This window comes from Sceloporus occidentalis, unplaced genomic scaffold (genome assembly GCF_023333645.1).
Source record: "Sceloporus occidentalis isolate IW3139 unplaced genomic scaffold, rSceOcc1.0.p SCAF_31, whole genome shotgun sequence".
NCBI lineage: Eukaryota > Metazoa > Chordata > Lepidosauria > Squamata > Phrynosomatidae > Sceloporus > Sceloporus occidentalis.
Window position 1 is genome coordinate 3,893,102 of NW_028317011.1, and position 8,459 is coordinate 3,901,560.

The following is an 8,459-nucleotide window of genomic DNA, read 5'->3' on the forward strand; positions in this document are numbered from 1 at the left end:
TACAAAGTTAGTGTCATCTTTCTAGTTTTGGGTTCTGCGTTTCTCTACATTATACCAAAATACCTGCGTAACAAACATTTAGCTGCGAGTGGTCTGCAATTCAGCCGTCTTATTTCCTTTTAACGTCAATCCTTTGTGTTCTACTGAAAAGCCGCCATACGTGTAATGCTTTTACGTATTTGAAAATTGGTTTGCAAATCAAGCCATGTATTATTTAGACAATTTGTTCTGTTTTAACTGTGAAATCATGATAGCAAATTGCAATATATCCAATATTTGAGTTATTTTCAGCACAGTAATACAAGTCATAGTACAGATTAGCTATTCAAAATATTGGGAAGGTGCCCTCCTTCGTACAGTAAGATCAGTGGGGCGCGATAGCTTGTTTATGCATTTTGATGGCTGTAAGAGCAGGATAAAACATACGTGTCAAATGTTCAGAAGATACTCTAGATATAATTCAGATTTTTTTTCTTTGCTTAGTGGATCTCTGCACACAAAGCTAGGCAATTTCTAAAACTCCTAAAATACTACTGCTATACTTCCTGAATATTTCAAGTCTCCCAATTTGTATTTCCAGCCGTTAACATGGCTGTAATAGCTACGTAGATTAACCTATTAGTCCCCTTCAACATATTCAGTGGCAGGATGCTGAAGATGGATAGGATTAGAGCAGATGGGTACCTCCAACTTTTTCCGTCTACCACAAAACTTCTGCTATTCACTGCCATTTGATTCATTCATACGCGTTAAATTTACTAATATTCAGCCACTTATAGGATTTCTCTCTAAGTACATGTATCATAGTCACTTGCAGGCTTCAGTTGCCTTGTTAGATTGCTTTATAACAGAGTTACAATATATGAATGATAGAATAAATGGGTTTGTTTGGACAGATGGCTTAAATGCCACAATAGGCTCCTATGTTTTTGTATTTTATTTTTTGGCAGACCCAGTTTTGCTTCCAAACACATTTCCATACTACCCAATTTAAGCAGTGTTTTAGATAGAGAAGGACTATCTATGGCCACCATTTTTTTCCTCCTCAGACAGGGCTGCTACCTCTCTTGGTCTGAGTAGGGTTTAGGGTTAATGAAATACCTCTATGGTACAGAAACATTAAATATCACATATATCAAATGTCTTCGTTTGTTCCTTTATCATGATCTAGGCAAACATTATATATAACAAGGCTAACTTGTACAACTTTTTATTTTTTTATCTGTGTTGAAGATTTTTTCAGCAACCTGAATGTTTTGTTTACGGCAGCATACTTTGTTATCAAAGAAAATGAATTAAAACGTGTCGACACTGTACCTAAAATTGGACATTGAGTCATAATTTCCTGCTTATTTGTTTATCTGGGGTTTGTATGTCATGTTTAGGTGACAGGTAATTCAATTTTCACTTTGCATCTATGTGAATATAGTGGCCAGATTTGTTTATACGTGCTTTTCCTGACACGTTCCGCAAGTAATTATGGAATTTGGACAGTGTTGCTGGAAGCCAAAATTCTTATGTTTTTTGTCCCCCCCCCCACTACCAAATGTTGGTGCATTACTGCGCTGACTGTAAGTAAGTATCCTGTGTGCTGTTGATACATTTATACAATCGTAACCATTAATGTAGAATAAAATGATGAATTATTCTAGCCCCCAGGTCCCCTAACCGCCTTGGCATCCTAGAATACCCAGACTGATCTCATTATGTTTTTACACATGATTACTAGAACCTAGATCTAAGCAACGTTCGTAAACGTCTCATTTTCTTCACTAGGCTCTCCTGTAGTGATACGTTCAATGAAATATGTAACATCTGACATTTTAAGGCCGGTAGATGCTTCTACTCTAGTTATTAGTCTAATGTTCATTGTTGTCATATTTAAAAACACCTGCAGCTAAATGAAAGTCAGTATATACATATGGGCTATTAAGTTCGGAAGGTAAATCTGAAACAATGAATACAAGTACACAAATGCTACCCATTATTACTCTGATTACAATAAGCTGTATAGACAATACTTTTGAGCCCAATTGGAGCAAAGCCTAGAAGTCCTGTAAGACATATATGCTGTAGAAAAAAGATTTCTAGAGTACGGTGTGGCATTAACCCCTAGAACAATGGCGATGTATTCCAAGCTCTATATAAAGCTTTGCAAACTCAGATATCCAAAATGGTGGCCTCTTAGTCTGGCGTTCGAGATCTATTCTAGAGCATAAAGGATATATTTGGATTCAGCAATTTTTTTCTCCCATGAAATAAATATAACTGGTTCAGGGAATTTTTATTTTCCTGTGGTGTTACCAGCACACACACATAAGCCACTAGATCTTGAGTCATTTCCAGTGCAGATTGGTGGTTTTAATGACTTGGGTTTGGAAGTAAATGAATGCTTCATGTCTGTGAATATTGTATAGAAATATAGAATTTGATATAGGAACAGGTAAGGTAAGTATTTGAATTTCTTGTGCCACTACTAATTGTTTTGTCCAGTACCTTCAGGCATACGCGTCATCTGTTTTGTTAAGGCATGTTTATTTTATCATTGTTCAGTGTTATGATTTGGTTAAAATAAACATGTTCGTTCGTTCGTTACGCTGTTTGTGAATGAAGCTTCCGTTCTGTGGTTTAACACTCGCATAAAAGGGTTAATAAAAGGCAAGCCATGTTTTTTCAGCTGACTCTATGCAAAGACAAAGAAACCCCCTTGTGGCCTGCTGTATGTGACAGGTGAGCGAGGAATATTCACCTGCTTCTGCCGGCTAATGAAGGAAGCTCTTATGAGTGCTAATAGACATGTCTGTGTCAATAACAGCATTTTATTTTTCATTCTATGGAAAGAATTGCTACCCAGTCATGTTAATGGACGTTTGAAGGTTCGTGTTAGCTATGCACATGGTACAACTTGCTTTAATTATGTGCTTAAGGACATCAGCCTCTTGGCCCTCCTTGTTTCACCAAATAATGAATGGACATGTTAAACTGTTCCGCTACTAGCTCTGTTTGTCAGAAAACAAGATTTTGTATTCATAATAAATGTTTAATACAAAAATTGTATTTGCTTTGCCTTCTTCAGATCTGTTATACTTAAAGGATTTGGGCAATATTGCTTCATAAGTGTCACGTGTATAACACTCACTTTAGAGTGTCCTTGATCGTGTCTACTGTTTGGTAAAACTGCCGTCAGCAGGAATATATCTAAATAATATGTATATGAGCTGAAGGAGTCTGTTGAGAGAAGGTACAGGTCATACTAGTCTGTAACTTCATGTACTCTTCCAAAAGCACACGAAGGGTTCCATTGAAAATGTTTGGCAGTCTATAAGAGAAGCACTAATCCCATCCCAACTTCTGGACCACTCGCATTTTTAGCCTGGATTACTGCACTCACCTCTGCTGTACCACCTCCCTATTTCCTCATGTCTTTTCTTAACGTGTCAGAGAATATTTTATATGCTTTGTCTGGAAATGCTGTTGTAATATCCCGTTACTGTAACTTTTTAATAACTGCATTATTGCAATGTACATGAATGGTGGTGTGCCATTACAGTGTGGTGTCTGATCACACCAAATGTTTGTACTAATGATTTTGCTTCTCTTTCGGTATATTTTGATTTTATTTTTTTTGTAATACTCCAATGTGATGCTATTATATTACTATGTAGCAATACCCTGACTGCAACACTTATGTGGACTACAGCAAATATATTTGTACCTGGGAGATTCCAAGATAACTTGGCTTAGTGATGTCCCTCTATTTATCCCTTATGAACTTGTGGCTAGTTGCAACACGGAAAGCAAGTGGGTTGTTGGAAAACAAATGCTTCTCCCTGTCCATAAATGAAAACCCAAGCAACTAAGTGTTCTACCCTGAACACCCAAAGCAGGCGTGTATGTGCGTATAATTTTAGAGATCTGTTTGACGGCTTTAGGGTCAGTCTTTCATTTTGTTTAAGTCATTACACTGCTAGTAGTCGCACTGCGACTACTGTGAGACTGGATGATGCCTCACACATGGATACGCCATGAGGGGAATTAGAAAAAGATGTGTTGTATTGTAATATTATGGTTTACATCCTGCTTTTCAGTTGTCTAAGTTGTTCTAAATGAGTGCTGTAACATTTAAAAGTTAGTGTACAGTTCAGTGTATTTCAGAATTGACTGTCCATCTTGGTAAATTAGTTTGACATAAACTAATGTCCATGTTAGCGTGTTGTAATGGTAAGCTTGTTATTGACAGGCTGAATCTGAGATATTTCCAAAAGTTTGTTTGTAGGAAACACTGTCCTCTAGAAAGGCTTTAAGTATTCCATCTCATAAACTGATCATATCCTGTTTCGAGGCAAAGCCTTGAAGCCCATTGCCATTCATATTTTGACTACATACAGGAGAGTTGTATAAAAACAGACTAATGCATTGGCCTCTTAGTAAATAGTATCATACAGTATGTGCCTTGACATGTCGGTTTGAGGGGGCAGGGAGCCTTTCTTCTTAGCGGATGAATGGTGACTTTAATCTTCACTAATCGCTATTAAATGAGAGGGTCGGGCCCACCTGCTGACTTCCACCTTCTGCTCATTGTAGGACTCTATTTAATCCTGAGTTGTGTTTAAATAACCCAGGAACAAAGATAGATAATAAGCACCACAAGCGTGGCAGGGAGGGACCCGGACTAAGAATGACACCCAGCCGCAAATAAACATTTAATAGTTTGATCACAAAAACATGATATCGCAAGCCGGTTACTTTATTAAGATGGTAACGTATAAGTGGAACAGCCTCCCAGCAGAAGTAGTAGAGCACGGGGGTCCCAAGTTTTTTTTCTACAGTGGACCATTTCATTAGAAATGTATGTGTGTATGCCGCATGTATTTTTCTTTCAGAGAAAGTATGGCCTTTTGGTGTTGTAATGCATATTAATACAGGGTTAATTTGGCAACAGTGCAAAATCAGTTTTTAGGGAGCGTTTGAAGGAGGGTAGAGAGTCGGACAGCACGGGGAAGAGAGTTCCAGAGGGTTGGTGCTGCGCGAGAGGAGTCCTGTAGGCGGGCGTGAGAGGAGCAGGTCATTGTTGGATCCTAAATCCTTTGAAAGCAAATGTGGTCCGCAATCATGTGATTATTCCACTGTATGAAAGTTTTATTTATCTTCTCACGTAGATAAATGGGTTTAGACAAATGCTTCAAGAGGTTTTAGCTGGAAAGCATGGCTATTTGTATGGAACATTAGTTCTTGAAGGCATCCTATGTTAGGCAGGGATTTGTCGTTCACAGTGCAATATTGTAAAGGTTATATTCTTGCTAAAGGGTTGGTCGAGGTCTATATCTTGTATTTTCGTTAAGAACTTATAGTGGACAGGATGGTCATTTGGCTTCTCCAATGTACCCTTCAAGTTGCGTCTAAGGTTCTTGGTTAGTGCCACCTTAGTGGGCAGCTACATGGGTATGTTCTAATTATAGGACCACTCTAATGTCCCATTCTTGGAAAGAGCCATTAAATGTTTGTGAAGCCTAGTAGGTGGCTTATTGGAGGATGTGTTCACCTTCAGCTTGTAAAGTTAATATTATGTACAAGCGCCTCACAAACTGTATTTGTGTATGTGCCATAAAATAGCTTACCACAATGTGATGCACACAGTCTATTCCCAGTCTGCATTTCAGACCCAAGGGTGTATCTTCCATGGCAGTGGATAACATGTTCACTCCAGTGCCTGGCATCCCCAGCACCTGAATCCTGGCCAGCTATGCTTTTACTACTTCTACAATCTTAATTGCTGCAGATTTTCCTTATTCTGAAAACACTTTGACATCATGTGCACTGTTACAGATAATGTTACAAAATGCACTGCTGCCAAAATATGGGGAAGACCCTATTGTACAGCGCTACAGAATATGATGGTGCTATATAAAACAATAAATAATAATGTACAATAAAGCTCTTATGCCATAAGAAGGAGCAAATCCTCTATTGTGTGTGTGTATATATATATATATATATATATATATATATATTATGGAATCATGTATTATGTTGTACTTGAAAGAATTATGTCTATCTTTTTGAGATCCATTACCCTAAGGAGAGAAAGTAAGTAGCTCTTAATCTGCCGTGGTAGTACAAGTCGTATAACACCTAACCACCATCAGAAAACAAATGTAGTATTCCTATGGTAACCTGGGCATTATTGGTGTCAGTGTTTCGATTCATATCAGATCTATCTGTTGGCTTCCTGAGCTGTACGTTACTTGCACAGTTACTTGTCTAACCTAAGTATTAGAAAATTCATAAAACAAAGAAAACAAGATAGCAGTTTGTAACACACTTGATGCCAAAAAAAGGCTGTTGCTTACGTTACCCACAGAATTGGTAGAAAAAATGGAAAAAAAAATGATTGCCGCAAGGCTAATCAAAAGTCTTCTGCAGAAGAAACTCGAGAAAAAAATCAACAGGATTTTCTGTCTTCATCCAAACACCCGTGAGTCGACAGGAAAGCAGGGTTTCATACAGAGCCAGATGAGCCGTGTGTGGGTTGAAATTAATATTAAAAGCTTCCTATTTAAATGTGTTTATTTAGAACCTGAAAGGATAATATGTGATTTATGTTTGAGAGGAAGGGAGTATGCATGATGAATAACACTTATCGAAAGAACAGTAAGCACTTAAAGGCCCATGATCATTAAAGCTGTTTAAGGAGTGGCATCGTAATATTCATATAACTGAGCAGGTAGATTTATTAAATGATTTCGTTTATTACTAATGCTAAGTACTTGTGCGGTCGTATTCTTCCCTTAGTGGATACTAGAGCTGATCATGTAGACAAATAAAAGAAAACGTTATAAACGTTAAGAGGCTTAGAAAACATTCTTGCTTTAGGTTCATTTGTTTTTCCTTATGATATACTGTGTGTTTCCATACGATCCTGCTTAGTGTCTTTTCAGCCTTTATCAATAAACCTTTCAATGTGCTGTAAAGTGAGGACACTAAACATTTGCGTGCTAGCCAAGTCAATTCCGATATGGACTATTATCAACTTACTTTTGAGCAGGGTTGGATTTACATTCCAGAGGCCCTTAGGCAAAAAGACTGCTAATGACCCTCTCTGGGGCCACCTGATGCTTCAAAATTGGGTTTTTGTGATCAGGGTGTAGGCAGAACATCAACAAATGAGGACATTGAAAGTAGATGTGTATTTCTATATTCCCATATTTCATTGGGTGATGCTGTAAATGCATTTAAATATATTGCAAGTACTTATAGACAGAAACATGCAAGGTGGCAATGTTCCTCCTAAACATGCTCTGCAATCCACTTTGACTGATATGAGACATGAAAGCAGAAGAACTTTAAAAGTTAAAGTGACAAGGCGATTGGACAACGATATTACATATTCATCAAACATAACTCAAAAACTGTTTTTGTTTTTCATGGGCACAATCATATTCCAGGTTTCTAGCCTGGACATTGGCCCCAATACTTACCGGCGTGCATATAACGCACCATGTGCAAGATGCTTTCAAGACCGGCTCAGGCTCCGTGCAGTGTGTATATATAAGTGTATTAGTTACGATGGGGGGAGGGCAGAGGGGCCACTTGGCTTTACTTGCCCGCTTCTACTGGTTACATTCAAGCTCCTATTTTCTGTGTTATTAATTAAACACTCAAATGACATAGGCTTTTTTAAGGTTTAACAATGTTCATATGAGAATATTGTTTATATTTGTTTGGTAGGTTCTTCCATGTTCCAGAACAATTAATGGCGAGAAACTTTGGATCCGTGAATGGACTAGAGAGAAACTGAAATATATCTTGTGCTTCTAACTGCAAGAAATATTACAGTTAATACTTTTTTCCAGTTGTAGCACTAGTTACATGTTATGTTCTGTGTAGTATTTATCTTCTGCTCTGCCCTAGGGCCTGCAGCTGCCCACTCCTTGGGTTGGGAGAAGGAAACCATCGGGGGCTGTGCCAGCTCAGCACAGCCCACCATATTGTTAATGACCCCGTTGAGCGAATCAATGCTCTCCTTTGTAACCAGCCTATTGAGCAGTGGTGCTAGGGCTGCCGCTCCCCAGGGCCTACTGTTCTAGGCCTAGTCAGCCTAGGCCAGAATACAACACAGGTTATGGGTATATGGTAGACTTGGGCACCAGGGGGCTCTTCGTGTTCGTGCTCGTCTTCGGGGAATATTCGTGGACATTCTTCGTGCTCGTTTCATCTTCGTTTTCCTCCCGGTTGCCTAGCAGGGGTTAATACGGGGTTAAGAACACATCGGAGCAGCAGCAGCTGCCGTGAAGGTACGTGTGTGCGACTCTATTGGTCGCCGGAAGGGGGCTGGTCTGGCATCAACGAATGAATTGCAGAACTGCAGAATGCACTTCATTCGTTGATGGCAGGCGAGCCCCCTGCCGAAACGACCAATAGAGTTGCACACACGTACCGAGGTGTACTGTACACAATAC